Genomic DNA, 26,034 nt, shown 5'->3' with positions numbered 1-26,034 from the left:
CTTTTCACATCAGGGTGAATTTTTGTCAGAGCTGGGATTCGAACTTTGGGACTAGGTGGCCCAAATGCCCAATTGGTCCACGTAATCACACCAGAATGTGAGCCACTAAGGAGCTGGGCCGTTCCCAGGAACTGAGTTCGAGCCCCACGAAGGCCAAAATAGTCCTCAATGATCATTGAAACATGGAATGTATATTCACATCCATGTGTGGACTGCATCGTGCATTGAGTTTGGTTATTCTCTTTATTTTGTATGCTATTCATGGGTGTATTGTGTATTTTCTTGAGTATATGAAGACAGGTATAACTGGGCTGACATGGATAACTTATTACCATGGCTACAGGGTGGCCCATGCATTCTCCACCCTAGCTGAGATCCAGGGCTTGCACAGGAAAGAAAACAGGTGCAACGATTGACTTCTGATATAAAGCTGAATCTTTTGGCAGGGCGGGGAATCTGAACTCAAGACCTAGCAGGACCAAGTGGTGAATGGGTCCACATGAACAAACCAGCCTTTCAGCCACGAAGGAGCTAGGCCTTTCCAAGGACCTGCGATTGAGCCCCCGCTCCCAAGGGGAGAGGGGGCAGCACAACAGTCATCCATTCATATAAGGTGAAGGTAGTATGCAAATAAGTACACATTTGTATAGAGTAGGAGAGATGGTAACCTGTGGTGGAATCCAATCTGTGTGACTACCGATTCTTGGATCTTTCCTGATGCCTCCATTTCATGACTGTGATGATTATTGTCATGCTTCATCAACTGTTCTTTGCAAATAATCGATACCCATGAGTCTTGCCTATCATTTCCTACTTGTATCATGTACGAACTACTGATTTAAGGATGAGATCGATCACATTCCATGACTTTCCCAGGTCCAGAAACGAGTATCTCAGGATCTCCCAACATTCCCTCTGCTTAGGGGGTCTGAATTCAAGCCTCAGGCCTGGAAAAGATATTCCTTATATACTTTTTTTTGGTCCGTCCTGGGCCTGAACTTTGGGGCCAGGTGCTGTCCCTCAGCTCTTCACCTCAAGGCTAGTGCTCTACCTCTTGAGCCACAGTGCTACTGCCAGCTTTTTTTTCTGCTTATGTGGTGCTGAGGAATCGGGCCCAGGCCCTCATGCATGCAAGGCAAAAGCTCTACCACTGTGCCACATTCCCAGCCCTCCTTATATGTATTTTACAGATAAGATTTATACTTCTATACAAACATTCAGTCCATATTGTGTTTGGTGTCGTTATTTATTTTATTTCTTGTGTAATTCATTTATTTAGAATTTATTTTATTGACTCTGATGACACCTATACCATTTAATACATTGTTTACATCCTATCACATAACATCCAGATGTTAGATATGTTCTCCATCATGCCTGGCAATGCCAGGATCTGAACTTAGTGCCTAGCAGGCCCAATTCATGTTTGGGTGAGTTTGCGCATGGCAGCCTCTAGCCAATGAAGATGTCAGGTGGTTCCCACGCTCTGAGATTGACCCCCAGGTTTGGCCAAAACAGCAATACATGGATAGGCAGATGGAGGTATACAAATAAATATATATTGGTAAAGAGTTCCATGACCGTCTATCTATGATAGAAGGACACCTACTATGTTCCTACCAACTCTTAGGTATTTATTATACCACCATTGAAGGAATATTATTCTTTTCACCTTTAATAAACTATTAATTAAGATCAATCAGCACTCCAGGATTATTGCATCTGTTTTTAGAGTAGACCAATACATAAACTACTCTTTCAATCGGTATTCCTATGCATAGGAATGAGCCTCTTGTCATCTCCTGCTATTGGTGTTAGGACTGGGATTTGAACCCAGGACCTATGTTGACAGGTTGGCCTATGGCTTCACTGATAGCCCACCAGCCACCAGCAATGGCAAGTCAGGTCCACTTTGCAGCTTTGTCATTCAGACCCAGGATGGTCACTGTGCAAAGAAAATAAATCGTAAAACCCCAGCTCTCTGCAGCTCATCACTTTTTGTGCTTTCCAAATTGTTTTTCTTCCTGAAAGGCCTCTGGGCCAAGGATCTCATGATCAGCTATGGGTCCAATGAGTGCACCCCAGCCAAGTGAGAGCCAAGCTGAAGCAGAGTTTCCACGACCTGAGTTCAAGCCCTATGCTTGGCCAAAAAAAATTTAAAAAAAGAACATATAAAAATTAACTATTTAACTAAATTTTTAAAAAATGAATCTCCCTGTTTTGGAATTTTTGTCAGTTTTCTTTCCTAGCCTGGGATTTGAACTCAGGGTCTTGGTAAATCTGTAGTAATGTGAGAAAAGAGTTACCATTACTTGAGTTCAAACACAGTGCCAACCAAAAATGAAAAACTAAGTCACTGACTTCGGCAGGGGGAGGTAGTTGTGGAGATGGGAGGGAAGGGATGGTAGGGGAAAATACAGGAGGGGTAAACAATGCTCAATAGGAAATGTACTCATTACCTTGCTCCTGGAACTGTAACCACTCTGTAGAACATTTTTACAATAAAAAAACTACAAAAAAGGAAACAATGTAGTTCTCAGAGAAGCACTTTGCAGGTAAGGGAAGGATGTTTGAATAGCTGTACAAAACTCTACACTGCTTTTATCATGTTCATTATGGAACTGAATAAATATAACTGCTTCCATAAAAAAAATTAAGTCACTGTCGTGGAACTGGGGCCACTATTTCTGCCATTGCTAGTTTTTGAGCTCACCGTCCAGGTAACTCTTTTGCATCATGGTTGAATGAAAAGCTCACTGTCCTTGAGGAAAAGAAAATCAGGATAGAGTTCGAGAGTTCCCAGGGCCTAAATGAAAGTTCTGCAATGGAAGAAATATTTCTATACATGTGTAATACATGATATATACATATATGCATGTTAATTTCATATTATGATTTTTATTATTGATTTTGTATTTTATTTTTCTTTGATTCATGTATTGAATATTGTATTTAGAATTATTATCCACACAATATTATATTTGGCACATCTATTATAAAATTATACACAATAATTTAGGGCATTGACTCATTTTAACTAACATTTTATTAAGTGTTGAAACATGATACATAATTAAATGGAAGCATTTGTGACAGTCTTCACATGTTTAGAGTGTCTTCAAAGTATGAGCTTTGAGTTCACCCCCAAGACTGGCAAAAAAAAATTGAGCCTGGTGAGACATATTATACTGGAACTCAAAAGAGGGCCATGGTTATAGGTAAGACATAGGGTAGAGAGCAGGTGCTAGTGGTTCACCCCTGTAATCTACTCAGGAGTATGAGATCTGAGGATGCCAATTGCAAGCAGAAAAGTCAATATGAGACATTTTTTACCAATTAAACAACCAAAAAGCCAGAAGTAGAGCTGTGGTTCAAGTAGTACACTGCTAGCCTGGAGCACAAAACCTCAGGGATAGGATAGCATCCAGGCCCTGAATTCAAACCCCTGGACAGGCATATACACACACACACACACACACACACACACACACACACACACAAAACACACACACACACACCCCAATACTGAACATTTGCCAGTCGGCCTGCACAAGTTCCATCTATAGCAACTCAATATTAAAAAAAAATAAAGATGGAGAAGGGAAGGAAAGTCTTGCTCCAGGAAGTGATATACCCAGTGCCAAAATTCCACAGTAGTTCTAATATGTGGCTACAAGACAGAGAGCCTTAGGCAGAAGGTATAGAATGGGCAAAGGTCCTGAAGTGTGTTGTAGAGCAAGTGGTGTGAGTGGTATTAAGGTTCTATGGCTTCAGAAAAGTCTGGCAGGAAATTCAAGGCTAGGTCAAAGTTGATTTGAGTCACAGGGCAGATGGGGAGGTCCCAGAATGGTGCCCAAGGGGAAGATTAGCTTGGCTTTTCGCCAGGGACCCAAAGACATTTCCTGTGGCTGGAAACCTGTTTTCACAGCTCCTGACCCCCAGGCCTCCTTTGCATGGAGGAGTCAGGGCAAACGCAGGGAAGAACCCTTACTTTAGAAAAGCTTCTAGCCCAATGCCACCAGTGGCTCAACCCTTGTGAATCCTAGCTACTCAGGAGACTAAGATAGAGATCGAGGGTCAAGCCAGCTCAGTAGAGGAAAGTTAATCGGACACTTATTGTCGATTAACTAACAAAATCCAGAAATGGAGCTGTGGCTCAAGTGGTAACGTGGTAACTTGTAGGAAAAAGTTTAAAGACCAGAGCCCAGACTGTGAGTTCAAGCCCCAATACTAGCACAGGAAAATTAAAGAAATGATTTCAGGAGCTCCTAGTACACTCTGGTCTAAGGACAGATCATCCAGGCACAGGTGGCTCATGCCTGTTCTCCTAGCTCCTCAGGAGGCTGAGATGTGAAGACCACGTTTCAAACCCAGCCCAGGCAGGAAAGTCTGGGAGACTCTGATCTCCAAGGACCCTACAGAAAACCAGAAGTTGCTCTGTGGCTCAAGTGGTAATGTGAAGAGCTGGAGGACAGTGCCCAGGCCCAGAGTTCAAGCCCCATGACCAACACCTGACCTGCTTGGACCTTACTTTGTATCTCTAGGCAGAGTTCTTTCCAGTGGGCCCCTGAGGGTCTCCTAATGTCTAGGTGTCCTACAAGTCTTGGTAGCAGCCTTTTTGGAGGCCTTTGCCTACAGAGCAGGCCACAGTACCAGAAAATTATGGAGCCTTGGGGCATGAATATCATGAGAAAAGCATCTGTCATGGGTGCAATGTGGATCGGAGTAGTAAATCACTGTCTCAGACCACGGTTCTGGGCCAGGTGGGGCAGGAGCATAAGATGTTACTCCAGCTAATGCCCAGTAATATGAGTATCACAAGAGTGCAAATTTGTCAGTCAGACCTTGGGCAGGTGTTGAGTTGGGCTCATAAAATTTTGTAGGCTCAGGAATACACAGCCAACTGGCTGCTTCTTGTAGCAGTAGCTATCCCAGGAGTCCGAGGGCTTGGAGCCCTGCTTTCCTCACCAGTGCTTGGGGAAGGGGGACAGATGAAGGTCTGCAATCATGGACCAACTACCAAGGAGCAACCCTAGTGTTCTTCCCTTGATCCTGTAGACCCATGTTGAGATCGAGGTGCTGATTCCATCGAACTTACTGCCATGGCCCACCCCCTCAGCCCAAGAAGGACGTAGGGAGAAACCACTTGATCTGGCTTGAGAGTTTACTGTGACTATGACTCAAGATTGCCCCCCAGTTCTAGCTCATCTCATCGCGGTCAAAACTAATGCACCAGAACATTGAGGTACTGGCTATACCAGTCTCTCATTCGCCAGTTCCCTGGCCCTGGAATCTATAGTATATGCCTCTCTGTTCTGGGCATCCGGAATTGTCTAGAAGGACCTGAGAGGCCCAGCTGGGGTCAGAAGATAGATTTGCCTATGATAAGGTATATTGACATTTCCTAGACATTGAACAATACATCCAAGCCACCTTGGCCTCACCTCTCATGTAGCCCCAGATTACCCCTGTTTGGGGAGCCTTCAGTCAGCTATCAAGGTTGAGTTGGCCAGAGCCACTGGCAACCACCCTTCCCCATACCACTACCAGCCTGCTGGGAATGGGACATGCAGCCAGGGGCCCAGCTGAGAAAAGGACAGGACACAGCATGACTGACCCTGCCCCCCCTCCAGAGGCAGGAGAGAACATATGCCAGCCGGCCCTGAGGTCCCATAATCCCCTGGATGAGGACAAAGATATGGATAGCAAGACTTGGGTCCCAAGGAAAAGCTGGAATATGCAGGACACTGGCAATTTAGGACTCATTGTAGACCATGATAGGGGACTAAAGACAAGGTTGTTATTGAGGAAGGGCACCATCCAAGGTCAGGAAGAGGCAGACAAGCATCCAGACAGTGGGCAGAGAATGATGAGGGAAAAATACACACACACACACACACACACACACACACGCACGCACGCACACACACACACACACACACACACACACACACACACACACACATGGGTAGCCCAAGGCCTCAGCAGTCCCTGAGCAACTGAACATCCCAGCCTCCGAGAAGATGGCACTACCATCCTCAGACTGAATGTTGACAAAACTAAGAGCCTCTCACACATTTGGAATGGCTCATAAAACAGCATGGCATTTCCTACTGTACATACCACTATGAAGAAAACTCAGTCACATTATTTTGGTCGTCCGTAATGGGGTTTTAATTTTGGGCCTGCGTGCCATCCCTCAGCTCTTCAGCTGAAGATGTGCGCTCTACCACTGGAGCCACAGGACCACTTCCAGGTTTCTGGTGCTTCAGTTGAGTTAAAATCTCACAGACTTTCCTACCAAAGCTGGCTTTGAACCATGATCCTCAGATGTCAACCTCCTGAGTAGCTAGGATGACAATTATGAGACACTGGCAGTGCCCAGTTTCAGCCACCTTCTTACAACCAGGGGAAATCCAACTTATCATGCCATAAAGCACATACAACCCTTCACTATCAGTCTTTGACACCAGTATCCAAAGCCATTCTTCCTTGGTTTGAACGAATATAAGGATGAAAGAGAGCCATGTTTTCTTTCATAATCCCATACTTGTGTCATGATAAATAACAGGCCCCTTCTTAGTACTTTCCGGGTATCTTCTTGTTATATGCTCACAGAATTGCCAAGAAGCTTATCTGATGACCGTTCCCTCTATGCCTGGCCCTGCCCCAGAGTTCCCCTTGTATTGATCCCTTGTTTCCTTACAACTGTCCTGTGAGGAGACTGAGGACCAATGGTTCCAGGCTGAACCCAGAGCTTCAACTGTGGTCATGAATCCACTGCTGTGTACTGAGTTTGGGACAGTCAACTAAACCAATGACTGAGTATAGTGCTACATATCTACCATCCCAACTACAGAGGACCAGGCATGTTGGCGCATGCCTGTCACAGGAGGACCATGATCCAGCCAAGCCTGAGCATATATGGAGTCTCTATCTCAGAAATGCCCAAGAGAGAAAGGCTTGGCTCCCATGGAAAAAGATCTGATTGGAAAGCCTAAGCTCTTGAGTTTAAACCCTAATATACCAAAAAGTATCTGAGGACCGGTGCCAGAGGCTTATGCCTATAACCCTACCTACTCAGGAGGCTGAGATCTGAAGATTCTAGGTCAAGATTTAAAGTAGGGTTGGCCTTGCCCATCAGATGTCATGATGAGATGATCCAGAGTCTGACCCATGCCAATAAGGTCCACACTAACAGGGCTCACAGCCTTACTAAGGGCTGACCATGCTCTGTGTCCCCCTGGGGACCCAACCCTAGGGGCCCCATCCCCAGGCCCTCCCGTGCTCCCTCTGCCACCAACCAGGCCCAAAGTAGTAGACAGTTAAGGGTCACAAAGATCCCTTACTCTTATACTTTAAAGGCGCTGAGTCCCTTTCTAACGTCTCACCATCCAGGCCCCCAGACCTCAACCACAAAGCCCATGGTGCCCCCAAAGACAGCGTTTAGAAGTTACCAAAGTTCCAGCACTCCTTGTTACAACCAACTTCTGCACACACACACACAAAGCCATCACGTGTGGCTCCTCTCTGTCATCCTAGTTACTCAGGAGGCTGAGGTCTGAGGATCACTGTTCAAAGCCAGCCACACAGGAAAGTTTGTGAGGCTCCTATCTACACTGAACTACCAAATAGCCACAGGTGGAGCTGTGGCTCAAGTGTAAGAGCTCTAGCTTTGAGCAAGATATCTCAGGGACAGCACCTAGGCCTTGAGTTCAAGGCCCAGTTCTTCTACCTCCAAACACACACAGACACAGACACAGTCAAACCGACAGACGGACACACACACACACACACACACACACACACACACACACGGGATAGCCCAAGGATTCAACAGTCCCTGAGAACAGAAATATTTACTCCCTCAATTAGGATCAGATCCCAGCCCCTAGAAGGTGGCAGTACTGACATCAGACCCAAAACATTGAGCCTCACACATATCTGGAATGTCTCATAGACCAGCATGGCATTTCCTATCATACACACTGCTATGTGGAAAACTTAGTCACCTCTTTTTTTGTTGTAGGTCAAGGGGTTTGAACTCTGGGCCAAGGTGCTGTCCTTCAGCAATTCAGCTGAAGTTGAGCACTCTCCCATTTGAGCCAAAGCAACAGTTCCTGCTCTCTAGTGGTCTATCATCAAGTCTCACAGACTATTCTGCCCAAGCTGACTTGTAACCACGGTCCTCAAATCTCAGCCTTCTGAGTAGCTAGGATGAGAGTTGTGAGCCTCCGGTGGCTTCCGGCTTCAGCCACCTTCATATACACAGAGGAAACCCATCTCGTCAGGTCACAAACTTTTTGCAACCCTTCACTTCAGATTTTGATACCCAGCATCCTAATCTATCCTTCAGTGGAGGAAATAAAGACACAACAATCTCACACCTGCACCCCTTTGCCCACTCCCTGCCTGTCACAGGACACGTCCTTTTGAAGCTGTGGCTTCAAACTGGGGCAAACTTGGGGAGTTCTTACAAATGTCTGTACATTGAGGCACTTGGTCTCCCAAACACAGCACCCTCCCCACTCCACCACACCTCCACCATCATTTGAAAGAAAGATGTCTTACTCTCTTTCTTTTTTATTTTGTGAGGCTGGAACTCTGGGCCTGGGTGCTGTCCCTGAGGACTTCAGCTTAAGGCAAGTACTCATTTATTGAGCCACAGCACCTCTTCTGGTTTTCTGACAATTCCTTTTATGTAAGTGTCTCAGGGTCTTTCCTAACAAGGCTGGCTTTGACCCATGATCCTCAGATCTCACCTCCTGAGTACCTAGGATAACAGCCATGAGCTGCTGGTACCCAGCCAAACAAACTTTTCCATTCCTGTCATTCTTCCCCTCAGGAGACTGAAATCTGAGGACTGTAGTTGGATGCCACTTAGCAGCAAAGCCCGTGAGAACTCTTTATCTCCAATTAAACACCCAAAAAAGCTGGAAGTGAAGCTGTGATTCAAATGGTAGAGTGCTGTCTTGGAGCATAAAAGATAAGACCCATGCCCTAGTTTCAAGCTTTTTCTAGCATAGGCCCAACCAAGAAAGGGAGGCAGGTGGGCATATGGGAACTCAAAATTAACACCTAATAGTCAGGACTCCCAGAACAGAACCCAACCAGCTCTGATTCTCTAGATTCTATGTCCTATATCATGGCAGTCTTAGATGGGACTGACCATGCACCAAGTTGGGACATTCAAGCACAATCTCATACTGAAGATCCCCTGACCTTATCAAAGACTCAGGATCTCTCACTGTCCTGCCTCAGCACTGGGCAGTGAGGTAAGGTCTAGTTATCCAACCACATGATATGGGAACTAAAGGGTTTCCTGGTCAAGGGATGGAAACTGGGGAGATCTAGGTCCCTCTTGGGGAGGTGAAAAGGGCTGCTCTATCCCAGAAATGTTCCTATGTTGTGAGTATTATCAAAGAAACAACCCTGCTCAGAGCCCAGTGCCTCTGGTTTTCCCACCAGCCTCTACCCACTCTGCCACACCTTCAGCCTGCCTTCTTTGAATCCCAGATCTGCCATCTAGACTAAAGACTGAGCTAGACAAGAGACCCACTTCCTGCCCTCATTCCCAGGCTGTCCTGTGGCAGTGGCATGCTTACCTCAGTCTTTGGTGGAGGAATGAACACAGGGGATGGTACTGTCGGATTGAGCCCTGGAAAGTCCTAGTCCCTAAGGATGTACTGCACAGGCATCCTGCAGTGAACGGCAGCCAGGTTGTCAATGATGAAACCAAGGTGCCAGGACTTTTCATAACAGTGTGGCTCAATCAAAGGCTGGTAGTCTATGTTGTCAGGTGAGGTCATGGCTCCAATGTCTTGACACACGTGACCTAGGATCATTCTCTCTCTTCAAATTCCTACTTATCCTCGGACGCCCCCTTTAAACTCTCTCACTCCAATACCTCCCTAGCCCTTGGAAACATTCTTCTTATCTGACCAGAAACTAAACTCCATGAGGCTGGGGAAAATTGAAACCTGGTGACCCACCCTGGGCCCTAGGTTCTACCCGAGGCTGGTTGCCTCTACAGTCAGTGACCACAGAGCTCCTGAATGGCATGAAGTTGCTGAGGGGTCAGTGGCTTGGTCCTACATAATGGCTTTAGTCTCAGAAACTGTCCCCCAAAAAATTGTGAATAGTTGGCTCCCTTGATCCAGGGACTCCAAACCAAGTCTTGCATGTTCTCCCTTCTTCCTTCCTTTCTTTTTTTTCTCCCTCTGTCCTTCCCTCTTCTCTCTCTTTACTTTCTTGTAGTCATTCTTGGACCTTGTACTTGGAGCCTAGGTTCTGTCCCTAAGCCTTTTTACTCGAGGGTAGCATTCTATGGCTTGAGCCACACGTATACTTCTGATGTTTTGTTTTCTTTTTTTTTTTTTGGTAGTTAATTTTAGACAAGAGTCTTACAGGCTTTCCTACCCGGGCCAAAAGACTCAGTCCTCTGATCTCAGCCTCTTAAATAGCTAGGATGACAGACTTGAAGCACTGGCATCCAGATCAATTCAAGGTTTCTTCATGGGCTGTGGAACCAGTCCTGGAACTTTTCATTGTCTATGACCCCCCAGAGCCTGGTGCACACTGTAATGGTTTGTTGGATAAATCAATGAGTATCTGTCTATGACAATACTACAGAAAAGTCCCATCTGATTCAGGTAAGAATCATCTGTGGGAGAGGGGGGATGAAGCCTGATGTAGCTCTCCCACAGTTCTCCCTCCTCCATCTTACCCCCTCCTGGTGCCACCACACTTAACTGTTTTGGCTCTTAGGGTGTGAGCCACTATCTACTCTCTACATTCCAGGGCCTCTGGGATGCCTATCTTCTCAAAGATCTCTTTTCAGCAGCTGACCAGCTCTGTGGCACTCAATCCTCCACATAGATGTGAATGAGTTTGCCTGGCTCAAAGGGCCTCCTCTTCCTCCCCCTGGGGCCAGCCAGGATCGTCCACCACATCTGGCCCCTAGGTTTCATGTTGCAGAGGAAGGATCCTTGAGGCAACCTGGGTTCTCTGAATCTCCCAGAGTCCAGTACAGGTGCTGGGAATCATCTCTGCTGATAGCTGGCATGCTGGCGATGGAGAGGTCACAATCTTTGCTCCCCACAATGTTCTTGAGTGGGATGGTCACCATAGGTAGATTCAACAGCTGCCAGAGAAAGGCAGTCAAGGCACAATGTTCAAAGCAAGAGATAATCTGGCTTGGGAACTCTGCCTGTGCCCCTTTGAACATCATTGTTTGACAGCTGAAATCATCCATCTAATTTGATCCATATTAGCAGGCATTAGTGGAAATTGCCAGCTTAAATTTAAAAAACCTGGAAAATGTGGTATTTAATTTGTCCCAATCAAACTTAAAGGGTTCCAAAGTCAGAGGTCCCCTTTTCCTTCCAGACAGACAATAGCAGGTTATAGAAACTGGCATTCAGCAAGCCCTAGCTAACTGCCACCTCCTGAATACTGAGCAGGCTCCAGTAGGGGGAAAGGATTTGCCTACCACTGCCCACCTGGAAACAGCCCAGGCGGAACACAGATTGGATTCTGCAGGACTCCAGGGAGGATTGACACTGGGCACTGCCCCAAGAGGGTATCCTGACCACCAGTGGGGCCCAGCAGCCCTGTGCTCGGATGCCCACAGAGACCGTTAATGCCCTAGATATGGTTCCCCTCTCATCCACTCTCATGGGGAACCATCTGCCATGTCACACCGTACGCCAGTCTCCAAAACCTCATAGGTTCACAGCCCCTGCCCTATACTTTCCCTCATCTCATTCCCTAATTATGTTGGGCAGAGACATTGCAATCCCTTAAATTACCTCCAACTAAACACACAAGAGCAGAGTGTCTGGCTGGAAGAGTGTGGCTGTGATCTCATTCGCTTCACCAAACTTCTGGCTGGGGCTAGAAGGACAGGCGTCGACTCCAGTCTAGGGTTCACACTGTTCTTCTAGGAGAGGCCCACTCAGGCCCAGCAGCTACTGTGGGCTACAGCAAAGGAGGGAGAGAGAGGTGTAAAGGGGAGGAAAGTAATGTCTACTGAAATCTTCCGTAAAGGAGCCATGAAACTGTGAAGGAGAAAACAAAAATTGTGGCTGGGCTTGTACTTGGTATTGATGAAGAAAGAACAACAAAAAATAGACAGAGAAAGAGAGTAGTAAAATGCTTTTGCTGTTTTTAGACATGGTGACTTAAATATATTTTCATTGTTCTCATGTCCCTGCTCTCCCAACACACACACACACACACACACACACACACACACACACACACACACACACACACACACACACACACACACACACACCTCCAGAATGGTGACAGATGACTCTTCCATGCAGCACCTGCAATTTGCCAACTGATCACTCACCTGAGGACAGTCAGGCTGTACAAGGAGAAAAATTCTCTCTCTCTCTCTCTCTCTCTCTCTCTCTCTCTCTCTCTCTCTCTCTCTCTTTCTCTCTCTCTCTCTCTCTCTCTCTCACACACACACACACACACATACATACACACACACACAGACTCAGTGTAGTACCTCTCCTAAGTTTGTTGGTTCCTTATCTGGGACAATGTATTACCTGGAGCACGAGGTTCCCATTCTCCGTTCCCTTGTCAGAACCAAGGGCTCCCACCCAAGGGGAGCAACACTCTAATGACACAGCACGACCCACCTCTCCCCTTCTCCAGGGCCAGTCCCTTCCCCTTGGGAACAACCAACCTTAACTCCCCATTCACCAAAACCCTAGGCCAGGAGGCTGGGTGAAGGAATCCCCAGACAGGTGGCTCTTCAGAGCCAGAACTGAACCAAGCAGTGGGTCATGGGGTCCCAAGGTGTGTCTCTGACTCAGGGTGGGGGCAGTGTTGAGGAAATGGATGGGGTCCTAAAGGCTACATACATGGATAGACTCCTACTTCCAGCCTAGATGCTTCTGTACAACTAGGCAGATTCTTGGGGAGGACAAGGAGATCATATCGACAGGGAGCACCAGCAGATGCTGGCAGAGATGGGAAATGTGATCACCCTGTGAGTACTGTTGACAGCTGGGGTGGGGGGATAGGCCGGGTATATGTGTGTCTGAGGGTGTATGTTCCTCCCATATATTCCCCTACTATCTGACCCCCAGTGCCCTCACCTCCCAAGTGGGCTTTTCTGGGACCCTCCTCAGATGAAATGGTGACTGAGCATTGAAGACAAGGGCTCACACAGCAAGGGAGACCTATCTTCTGCATCCAACACCCCCCACTACCAGAAAAAAAGGAAAAGACCCAATAAGGCAGGTGCAGAGGTGCTGCTCCCCACCTCTGACTACAGCTACCAGTTTCTCACCAGGGAGAGGAAGAGTGCAGATGTGGGACTGTGTGCCTCCCACTGCTCCATCCAGGGGCTCAATGGTGAACCCTTCTCACCCATTCCTGCATCTCCCTGTTTCTAGGGATACTGGCCACTAGGGATGGGGGTAAGTTCCCAGAGTCAACACCCACTCCCCCCCTCCACTCCTGGGGCTCATTTGTGGCAGAGTCAGGGCTGGCCTGCCTGGTACTGGGGAGGCATGGTTGGGACACAAGAGGAGAGGCGGGATTTGCAGGGGGAGGAGTGGGAGTGGTAGGGGGCGGTCGCAAGTTGCTGACCTGCTGGCGACCATTCACTTGTGCTGCTGGGAGAATCTGTAGGCTGTGGTTCTGTGTGCAGCATGTAGTGATGGCAGTGGCATGGTGTACGCTTGGTCTCAGAGCAGAGGACCAGGGGTCTGTACCAGGTCAGGGCCTTAAAGCGGCTGGGGGTGCACCTTCACTGGATGACTCTAAGAGGCGCAGCAGGTCTGAGCCAGAGGCAATGCAATGCTGCAGGGAGCGCAGGGGATGGGGCAGGGGCAGGAGCTGGTGGATGGCTGGGCTGAGCATGCCCCTGCTGCAGCTGAGGTCCCAGTGCAGGGGCTTAAGACTCAGGGCATACCTAGCCTCTGAGCCTCCCTGGGGTGGTGTGAGGGATGTGCCTTATGTGCTGGCTTTTTGTGCTCTGTGCTCCTGGCCCAGACACATGCTCCTACAGCAACAGAGGCATTGAGGCCGCCATCCCTGGTGCATGTGCCCGGTCTTCTCTCTGCTCTCTCTCTGCCCCCACTTCTCTCCCGGGCTGCCCCACCCCCACTGCGCAAATGCTCCAGCCCCTGTGTGCCCCTGGCTGCAGGGGATATGTGTCCCCTCAGCCATGTCCTGTTCTCCCCTGGGTCATGCCTCCTCCACCTTCACCCACGCCCCCATCCCTGACTCTGCCCTAAGGCTATCAGGCCATGGCAGAAGCAGCCTCACCTCAGGTCAGGGCTTTTCCCCAACCCCAGCAGCTGCCCAGGGGGGGGGGGGATCGAATCTCCTCTCAGCCCAACCGTTGGGGGACTCTTCTCCATCCACCCCACACACCAAGCAGGTGCATGGTGTCCCTACATGTTTGTGTGTGCGTAATTGTTGGGGATACCCATACATACCTCTCAAGGACTCAGAACAATTTTAAAAAATAACACAAAGAACCCTGTGTAATGGACTCAGCACAATGAGCCTTTTGAAGGAATCAGCACATAGCAACCTTTGGGATCCTCATGGCAATCTAATGACTAATAAGATAAGACATGCCATTTTGACATCACTAAACTTACATATCATAGTATTATGACATCATATGTCATAGTGACATTATAGACATATTGTGAATGCCTATTCTGTGATTTTATTCTATTTCAAGTGAGCAATATTGGTGGATATTGGAAATCCATTATGACCTCAAAGCCATTGTGACATGAAAATCCCTTTGTGACATCACAGTGCCATTGTGATAGTAACCTGTTTTGACATCACAAACTGGTCCTTTCCATTGTGACCTCACCACCAATGTGACATCCCAAAGCAATTGTGATATCACATTGCTGTTGTGACATTACAATCACCTTGAGACCTCCCAAACCCATTATGACATCTTTAGCACCTTTGAAAAAACACATGGCCTTTGTGATATGACAGTCCCTTTGTGTATCCATATCCTCATTGTGAAATGTCAAATGAGATCAGATATGCTGAAGAAATATCACAAAGGATTTACAATATAATCATCAGTGGTACATCACATTGTCATTATGACAACATCAGCTCATTGTGACATCACAAATCTGTAATGACATCATACCACTATGAAATCACATTGTCACTGTGACATCATATATACATTATGAATGCCTATTATGTGATTTCATTGTATTTCAAATGTGGCATGTGGGTTCATATCAAAAACACATTTTGACTTCATAACCATTGTGACATCACAATCCATTTGTGATATAACATTAAAATTGTGATATCTCTAAACAACTGTGACAACTCAATTATGCCCTGTCCTCAAAAGTTTTATGACATGTCACTGTGTAATGTTAGGCCCATTGATATCTCAATCTACTTTCGACCTCATATTACTTCAGGAATGACATGAAATATTAGAAATATACTTTGACATCATGAGCATAGTGACATCACACTGCCAGATGTAATGACAATTGTGTCATATTGTCAAATCACAAATCTGTTCTGACTTCATCATATTTGTGCCAACAAATACTTTAGAATCCTCACAAGCCCATTCTAAATTTATATACTCATTGTGAGTTAATGACAGTTGAGTTCTGGAATGCCATTTTAATATCACCAATCTACTGCGACATCACAAAACAATTTTGAACTCATCACTATTTTGGCATCACCAATTAATTAGAATTTGACATCATATTGCAATTGTGATATTACTGTACCATCATGCTTTCACAAATCTATTATGACCTAATCACCTAATCACATCTTAGAAAATGCATGGCTTTTGGGACATCAAACTCCTGTGAACTTGTATCACTGTGAATTTGTAGCAATTGAAATTTGAAACAATATATGATATTACAAACTTGTTTTTACATCATTAACCCATTTTTATATCATTAACACTTTGACAACCATAACCTGTTAGGAACTTTATCACTTTTGACAAAAAACATGGTGTTTGTGTCATCACAGTTCATTTGTGTATATCATGGTGACTTCATTCTCATGTCTTCACTGCAAACTAATAGCAATTAAGATCTGACATACCATTGTGACATCACAAACCATTTGTGACATCATCACCAGTGTGATATCAATCATTATCACACCATCAGCACATTGTGATATCAACAAGCTACAGTGACCTCATAGCATTATGACATCGCATTGCCATTTTGCTGTCTTAGACACATTGTGAATGTATATCTTGTGATTTCATTCTATTTCAAATGTGGCATGTCAGTTGATATCAGAAACACATTGTGACCTCATAACCATTGTAACATTATAAACCCTGTGTGACATCATAACTGGTGTAACATTACATTGTTGTTATGACATCTTTGCTTATGGTGACATCACAAAATGGCAATGACATTATAACATTTGCCATTATGTCATTGTGATATCATAGTCACATTATGAATGCTTAATCTGTGATTTCATTGTATTTGAAATGTGGCATGTGGGTTGATATCAGAAACTCATTGTGATGTCACAACCATTGTCACATCAAAATCCCTTTGTGACATCAATTTGGCAATGTGACATCACAATGGCAATGTGATGGAACTAAGGTATGGTGATATCAAAATGGTCATGAACACACAATGGTTTTCTGATATCAACCGACATGCCACATTAGAAATAGAATCAATAACATAATAAGCAAACACAATGTGTCTGTGACATCACAATAACAATGTGATGTTGCAATGCTATGATGTCATTGTAGTTTTACATGTCAAAATGAACTGATGCTGTCATAATGGCAACATGATGTCACAATTATGATGTCAGAAAGGATTTGTTATGTTTCCTTGGTATGTCTGATGTTAGTTGACATTAGTTCCCCAAGAGGATATGGATACAAAAAAGGTTCTGTGAAGTCACAGAGGCCATGTGTGTTTTTAAAGGTGGTTATAAGTCATAATAGTTTTAGAATGGCACAATGTGATCCGTCATGTCACAATGGAAATGAGATGTCCAATAGGGCTTTTGATGTCACAGTGGTGATGAGGTCACAATGGCTTTGTGATGTCACAGTTTGTTTGTAACATCAGAAATGATATATCCAATTTCAATTACTCATAATTCAATATGAGGATACCAGTTGATAGAAGAAGCTTCATAGTATGAGGTCATACTATATGAAAACCCAATGGGACAGTGATTTCACAATGACAATGATGACATCATATTATAATAATGTTTTGATGTCACAATTGGTGATGCCATACTTATGAGGAGGTCATAACTTAGTCATAATGTGTGATATGCTGCCATTAGGATATTTTAGGCTTTTAGTAAACTTATAACCTGTTTTAAAACTCATAATTCAGGTATGACATATGATATCAGAAATTGACTCTGACATCATGAATATTGTGACACCATGAACATTGTGACATCACATTGATAGACATCAAGACCATGGTGGCACATTATGAACTCACAAATCTGTTAGGACTTCATCATATTTGTGAAACACATGACTTTAGAGACAACACAGTCCCTTTGTGAACTCATATCTTCATTGTGAATTAATGACATTTGAGATCTGGCATGCTATTGTGACATTTCCAACCAATTGTGACAGTACAAACGTATTATAGTAGAAACACATTGTGATCTGATAGCCATTGTAATAGCACAATCCCTTTATGACCCCACATTTCCATAGTGATAACACTAACCCACTGTGAAATTCCAGTCCTCTCAAACCCAATCCAGGTATGAAATGTGATACTCGAATCCAGTGTGACATCTAAATTATGGTGATATCACACTGATAGATGTTATCAGCATTTTGTCACATTCTGACAACACACACCTGTTAGGACTTCATAACTTTGGTGAAAGTGCATGCCTTTAGAGACATCAGAGTCCCTTTTTGAGCTCATGTACTCATTGTGAGTTAATGACAATTGAGATCATTTTGTCATTTTGATATCACCAACCCATTGTGGCATCACACACTGAAATTGGACATGTGATTATGAGATGTGACTTCACAAAACTATTTGATTTCATCACCAATGTGTCATCACAAAACCATTGTGAGCTTTCATTGCCATTTGACATCACTATTACATTGTGACATCCCAAACCTATTAGGACCTCTTCGCTCCTTTGAAAAAACACATGCCCTTGGTGACAACACAGTCGCTTTGTGGAACTATACCCTCATTATGAACTGACAATTGATATCAGACATGCCAATTTAACATCATGAACCCTTTGTGACATCACCAGAGTGACATAACATTGTCATTATGACAGCATCAACTACTTTTGACAAGACAAAACTACAATGACAATATAGCATTATGAGATCACATTGTCATTGTGATGTTATAAAAAGACTGTTTTTAATATTTTTTTTGTCTGTCATGGGGCTTGAACTCTGGGCTTGGGTGCTGTCCCTGCTCTTCAGCTCTAGGCGAGCGCTCTATTGCTTGAGCCACGGAGCCACTTCTGGTTTTCTAATGGTTTTTATTGGGAATAAGATTCTCATAGATTTCCCAGCCTGAGCTGGCTTTGAACCGTGATCCTCAGATCTCAGCATCTGGAGTAGCCAGGATTACATGTGTGAGCCACCAGCGCCCAGCTTTTTCATTCTATTTCAAATTTGACATGTGTGTTAATATCAGAAACATAATGTGACCTCATAACCATCGTAACATCATAAATCAGCAATGACATCAAATTGTCATTATGACACCATCAGCTCATTGTGACATAACTAAATGACAATGGCATTATAGCATTATAAGTCACAGTGACATTATTACATCATAGACCTAATAGTGTGAAGGCCTATTCTGTGAATTCATTCTATTTCAGAAACCCATTTTGACCATATAACCATTGTGATATCACAATCCTTTGTGACATCACATTGCCATTGTGATATCATTAACTTGCTGTGCCATCACAAACCAGTACTGTCCTTATTAGTTTTCTGACATACTGCCATTGCCATATACTAGGCCCTTTGTGATCTCATAATCTGTTTTCAATCTCATATTTCTGGTATGACATGTGATATCAGAAATCCCCTTTGACATCAAACTGCCAGATGTCATGATCATTGTGTCACATTATGACCTCACAGCCTGTTAGAATGGCATCACATTTGTAACAAAACATGCCTTTGGAGACATTACAGTCCCTTTTTGAACTCATATATTCATTGCCAATTAATGACAGTTGAGATCTCTCATGCCACTCTGACATCGTGAACCCATTGTGACATCACAAACTTATTGTGACCTCATCATGAGAATGGCATCAACAAATAATTGTTGTATCAAATCATTATTTTGACATGATATTGTGGTATTGCTGTTGTGGTATCACTCTCCCATTGTGTTTTTACAAACCTGTTATGGCCTCATCAGATCTTAGAAAATTCATGGACTTTGAGACTTCAAGCTCTTTCTTTGGACTCATGTACATATGACCTCTAAGGCAGAGGGAAACCATCGAGTCACATTTAATATAATAAACCATTTTTCATTAGGAAGGGTACTGTGATTCCCTCAACCTGGACTGGATACCCAGGTTCAAGAGCAGCCTTGACCACCAAACCTCAGAACTCCAGTGGGCAGCCTCACCCTTTCTTAATTGTTCTGCAAACCACCAACCACAAAATTATGATCTCCAAAGCTCCAAACCTCAATGGGCAAGGCTTTTTTTCTTTTCCATTCTTCCCTCCTTCTCTACAGACCTGTCATTCCTTCTGGTCTTTCCATTTTTCCCTTCTGCCACTTCCTTCGTCTCTTTAGGCCTCTCCACTCTCCACAGGCCTGCCCTACTCTGGCCCAGTGACCACTTGCCAACCTTCTGCTCTCCCTCAGCTTCCTTTCTTCTCAGGTTTTATCTTTCCTGCTGTCTCACCACTTTCTTCCATCCGGGTAACTTCCATTTTTATCTCCCCTTACAATGCTCTGAAAATGCAACTTATATGTAGGTTGTACCCATCTCCCTCCAACGGATCTCAAGCGTAACAGTTTTCAACCATCACTTCCAAAACTGCCCAATGCTTAATCACTTCTTGACAGCTCACCGTGTGAGGCTTGACACCTCCACCTTTGGCGGCATTCCCCACAGTCTCCGGTGGACCAAACCAAGAATTTACAATGAATATCGGCTCCCACAGATAATTCTGGCCCCACTGGTTATGATAGTATCCTCATAGTGAATTAGAAGAAATTGAAATTGTATATGTCATTGTTATATTACAAATTTGATGAGACATCATTAACTCTTTGTGATCTCATCACCTCGGAGACATCACAAACTCATTGTGTTATAACATTGCCATTGTACCAACATTATCACATTGTGAAATCCCAAAACTATTATGACCTCAAAAGCTTTGATAGAAAGCATGGCCTTTGTGACATAACAGGCCTTTTGTGTTCTCATATCCTCATGTTAAGCTAATGACAATTGAGATCAGGCATGCCATTTTAACATCGCGAAACCTTTGTGACATCATCAGCAATGTAAAATCACATTGTCATTATGATAACATCAGCCCATTATGACATCATAAAACAACAATGACATAAAATCACATGTAATTGTGATGTCACAGATACATTGGAATGCCTATTCTGTGATCTCATTCTATTTCAAATGTTGCAGGTGGGTTGATATCAGAAATAAATTGTGACCACTTACCCATTATAATATCACAATACCTTGATGACACCACATTGCCATTATGATATCACTAAGCGACTGTGACATCACAAAACAGTCTTATCCTCATAAATTTTTTGACATGCTGCCAGTGTGATCTCTTTGGCCTCTCTGAGTTCATAAATTTTTTAACTCCTAATACTTCAGGCATGACATGTGATATCAAAAATCCACTGTGATATCATGACCTCTGTGATATCGCACTGTCAGATGTCATGACCACTGAGTCACATGAGGACATCACAAACATGGTAAGACTCATTACACTTGTGCCAACATATGCCTTTAGATATATCATTATCTCTTGTGAACTTATATATTCATTGTCAATTAGAGATCTGGCATGAGATTGTGACATCACCATCCCATTGTGAATTCACAAACCTATGTGACCTTATCACTTGTATGGCATCACCATTTGTGACTTCAAAACAATACTATCTCATGTAATGGTTGCATCACATTGCCAATGGGATAACTCTATCTCATTGCATTTTCACCAGCCTGTTATGTCCTCAAAATATTTTACAAAATTCATGGCCTTTCTGACATCTAGCTTCTTATGTGAACTCGTATCTTCATTGTGATCTAGTAGAATGAAATTGGACATGTAATGGTGATATTACACCTTCATTGTGACATCATTATCCAAGTGTGACCTTATCACCACTTGACATCACAAACCCATTGTGACATCATATTGCCACAGTGAAATCATGATCAACTTGTGACATCCCAAACCTGTTGTGACCGCTTAACAACTTTGAAAAAGCACATGGTATTTGTGATATCATGGTCCCTTTGGGTAAACATGTCGTCATTGTGAACAAAGACAACTGATATCAGACATGCCAGTGTACCATTACAAATGCGTTGTGACATCATCTCCAGAGTGAGCTCAAATTGTTGTTATAATACCATCAGCCCATTGTTACGTCATGGCATTATGACAACACATTTTCATTGTGAGGTCCTAGAGACAATGCGATTGCCTATTCTGTGATTTCATTCTATCACAAATGTGGCATATAGGTTGATTTCAGAAACCCATTGTGACATTACAATCACTTTGTGACCTCATATTGACATTGTGATATCATTAATGCAATGTAACAACACAAACTTGTCTTGTCCTCATAAATTTTGTAACAAGTGACTACCTTGGCCTGGGCTGGATGCCAAGAGCTAAATTCAGTCAAAACCATGAACCCTCAGACCTCCAAAGAGCAGTTCAGCCATTTGTTAACTGGTCTGTAAACAACCAGCCCCCAAATTAATGATCTCCAAAGCTCCACACTTCAAAGGACAAGGCTTTTTCCTTTCTCTTCATTCTCCTTCTCTACAGATCGGTCCTACCTTTCAGGTCTTTTTCTTTTCCTTCCACCATTCCATTCTTCTCTTCAGGCTGCTCTACTCTTGACAGGCCTGCCCTGCCTTGTCCAGGTGGCCAATTGCCATCCTTCACCTCCTGCTCTCTCTCAATTTCCTCTCCTCCCAGGTCTTTGCCCTCCAGAAGTCTCTTCACTTCTTTCCATCCAGGCCTTAAACCTTTTTCTCTCCCCTTCTCTTGCTCTGAAAATGCAGCTTATATATAGGCTGTACCCTTCCCCAACTGCAATATGTTTCTTGCCTTCCAGTTTCAATTATCACTTACCAAATGTCCATGCTCAATTACTTCTTGGCAGCTCACCATGTGGGGTTTGACATCCTATCTCTTTCAGCAGCATGTCCTGCCCCCTCCAGTTTCATGCACCCCCCTCTCCATTTGTCCAGACTAGGAGGCAATGATGAATGTACCCGTGGATTATAGCAACACTTCTGGTTATTACAGTGTCCTCATGGTGAAGTAATAGCAATTGAAATTGGACAAATAATTGTGATATTACAAACTTGTGACATAACTAACCCATTGTGACCTCATCACCACTGTGACATCACAAACCCATTGTGACTTCACATTGTTGTTTTTGATACCAGGATCACATTGTGACATTCCAAATCTATTATAACCTCTTATAACAGTTGAAAAATACATAGCTTTGTGATATCAGAGTCCCTTTGTGTACCCAAAGCCCCACTGTGAAATATTGACAATTGAGTATCAGACATGACATTTTGACATCCAAAACAGTTTGTGAGATCATCATAGTTGTGACATCACATTATCATTTTTATACCATCTACTCATTGTGAAATCACAAAACTAAAATGATATGGTAGAATTATAACTTCACATTGTCATGGTGACATCATAGACACATTATGAATGCCGTTTCTGTGATTTCATTCTATTTCAATTGTGGCATGTAGGTTGATATCATAAACAAATCAGGAACTCATAATCATTGAGACATCACAATCCCTTTGTATATCATGTTGCCATTGTGATATTACTAACCCACTGTGATATCACAAACCTATACTCTCATCAAAACTTTTGTGACATGCTGCAATTCTGATACCTTAGGCCTTTTTGTCCTCCATTGTGTCAAATTCTGACACCACAAACCTTTTAGTATTTCAATATATGTGTGACAACACATACTTTTGGAGAAACCACAATCCCTTTGTGAACTCATATACTCATTGTAAGTTAAGACAAATGAGAATCATCATGTCATTGTGACATGCCCAACACATTACCAATATTAACTCACCACCAATGTGGAATCATCAACTAACTGTGACACCAAAACAATATTTTGACAAGATGTAATGAGTTGACATTGTCATGGTGATATCACTGTCCTATTCTATATTCACAAACCTAAAATGACCTCCTAACATTTTTAAAAATCCATGTCCATTATGACTTCCAGCTCATTCTGTGAACTTGTATGCACATTGTGAAATAGTAACAATTGAAAATGGACTTGTGTTTGAGATATTACAAAATCATTATGACATCAAAAGCCCACTGTAACCTCATCACAACTGTGTATCATAAAGCTATCATGACCCCTAAGTACCTTTGAAAACACACATGGCATATGTGACATCATAGTCCCTCTGTGTACCCATATCCTCATTGTGAACACATGACAATTGAATTCCTATATGCCATTGTAACATCAGAAACGCTTTGTGACCCCATCAGCAGTGAGACAACACATATTCATTATTACACAATTACCTCCTTGCAACATCATCAATTTACAGTGACCTCATAGCATTATGATATTTATTGTCATTGTGAAGTCATAGACATATGGTAAAAGCCTATTCTCTTATTTCATTCTATTTCAAATGTGGCATGTGGGTTGATATCAGAAATATATTCTGATCTCTTAAATATATGGCATCACAATCTCTTTGAGACATCATAGTGCCATGGTGATATCAATAACACACTGTGACATCAAAAACCTGTCCTGTCCTCATAACTATTGTGATGTGCAGCAATTGTGATGTCTTAGGCCCTTTATGAGCTCGTAATCTGTTTTCAATCTTATATTTCAGTTATGATATATGTTATCAGAAATCCGCTGTGACATCATGACCATTGTGACATCACACTGACATACATCATAAACATCGTGTCACACTGTGACATCACAATCCTCCTAGGACTTCATAACATTTGTGAAAATACATGACTTTGGAGATACCACAGTCTGTTGTGAAGTCATATTCTCTGTGATTTCATGATAAATGGGATCCGTTATGCCATTTGGATATCACAAACCAATTGTGACGTCATAGACCCCTTACTGTATGGCATCACCAATTAATTGTGACATCAAAACCTTTTGTGATGTCAAAATGTGACACGATGATCATACATCTGTCAGTGTGATGTCAAATTTGTCATGATGTCCCAGGTGATTTCTTTTATCTCAAGTCACATGAAATATGAGGTTGAAAACAAATTATGAGGGCAAAAAAGTCTAAGCATGTCACAAATGTTATGAAGACAGGAGAGGTTTGTGATGTCACTTTGCTAGTGATATCACAATGGTACTGTGATTTCACAAAGTGATTATGATGTCAAAATGGTTTGTAGGCACAAAAGTGTGTTTCTGATATCAACTCTCATGCCACATTTGAAACACAATGAAATCATAGAATAAGCATTCACAATGTGTCTATAACGTCACAATGAGAATTGTCATAATGCGATTCAGTTGAGTTTGGTGATGTCACAATGAGCTGATGCTCTCATGATGAAAATGTGATGTCACACTGTTGAGGATGTCACAAACACTTTTTTTTTTGGTCGGTCGTGGGGTTGAACTCTGGGCCTGGGCACTGTCCCTCAGCTCTTCAGCTCAAGGCAATCGTTCTACCACTTGAGCTACAGCACCACTTCCACAAACACTTTTTGATGTTATAATGGCACGTCTGATTTCAACTGTCAGTTCACAACAAGGATATGGTACACAAAGGGACTGTGATGTTGAAAAGGACATGTTATTTTTCAAAGGAGCTAAGAGGTCATAATAGATTTGAGATGTCACAATGGAATCATGATGTCACAATGACAATGTTGTCACAAGGGGTTTGTTATGTTGTGGTAGTGAAGATGTCAAAATGGGTTTGTGATGTCACAATGAGTTTTAATACCACAATCAAATTTCCAATTTCAATTGCTACTAGTTCACAAGGAGGATACTGTAATAATCAGCAGGTCCCGATAATCTATAGTGTCCGATAATCAGCAAGGGCCCATCTCCTGGCAGCTGGGGAAGACAAAGAATGCCACTAAAGAAGGTGAGACATCCTGTGGGAAGGACTGGTGAATTAATCAGCACGTGTTGAGCTGTTAAGAAGTGATTGGGCTGTGGGCATTTTGGGATGTGATAGTTGAAAACAGACAATTGGAGTGGAGGTCGGGTACAGACTTTATATAGGCTGCTTGTTCAGAGCAATAGAAGGTGAGAGAAAAAGGAAAAAGTCCTGGAAGGAAGGAAGTGGTGTGATGGCATAAGGGGAAAGACGTGGGTGGAGAGGAAGTTGAGGGAGGGCAGAAGGTGAAGTATGGCAACTGATGAGCCTTGCAAAGCAGTTCAGGTCTGTGGAGAGTGGAGAGTCCTAAAGAGAAGAAGGAACTGGTTGAAGGGCAAAAGGAAAAGGCCTCAAAAGAAATATAGGTCTGTAGTGAAGGAGAGACAAAGTGAAGTGGATAAGAGGCTTTCTCTTTGATGTTTGGAGCTTTGGATATCATAGTTTTGGGAGTTGGTGGTTTGGAGAACATTTATGATATAAAACGTGTCTCGATGGATTTTCTTGAACTATAGAGGTCCTTAATTTTGAAGA

The sequence above is a fragment of the Dipodomys spectabilis genome, unplaced genomic scaffold (genome assembly GCF_019054845.1).
Source record: "Dipodomys spectabilis isolate Male_0828 unplaced genomic scaffold, ASM1905484v1 ptg000309l, whole genome shotgun sequence".
NCBI classification, from domain to species: domain Eukaryota; kingdom Metazoa; phylum Chordata; class Mammalia; order Rodentia; family Heteromyidae; genus Dipodomys; species Dipodomys spectabilis.
This window is presented reverse-complemented; position numbering follows the sequence as displayed.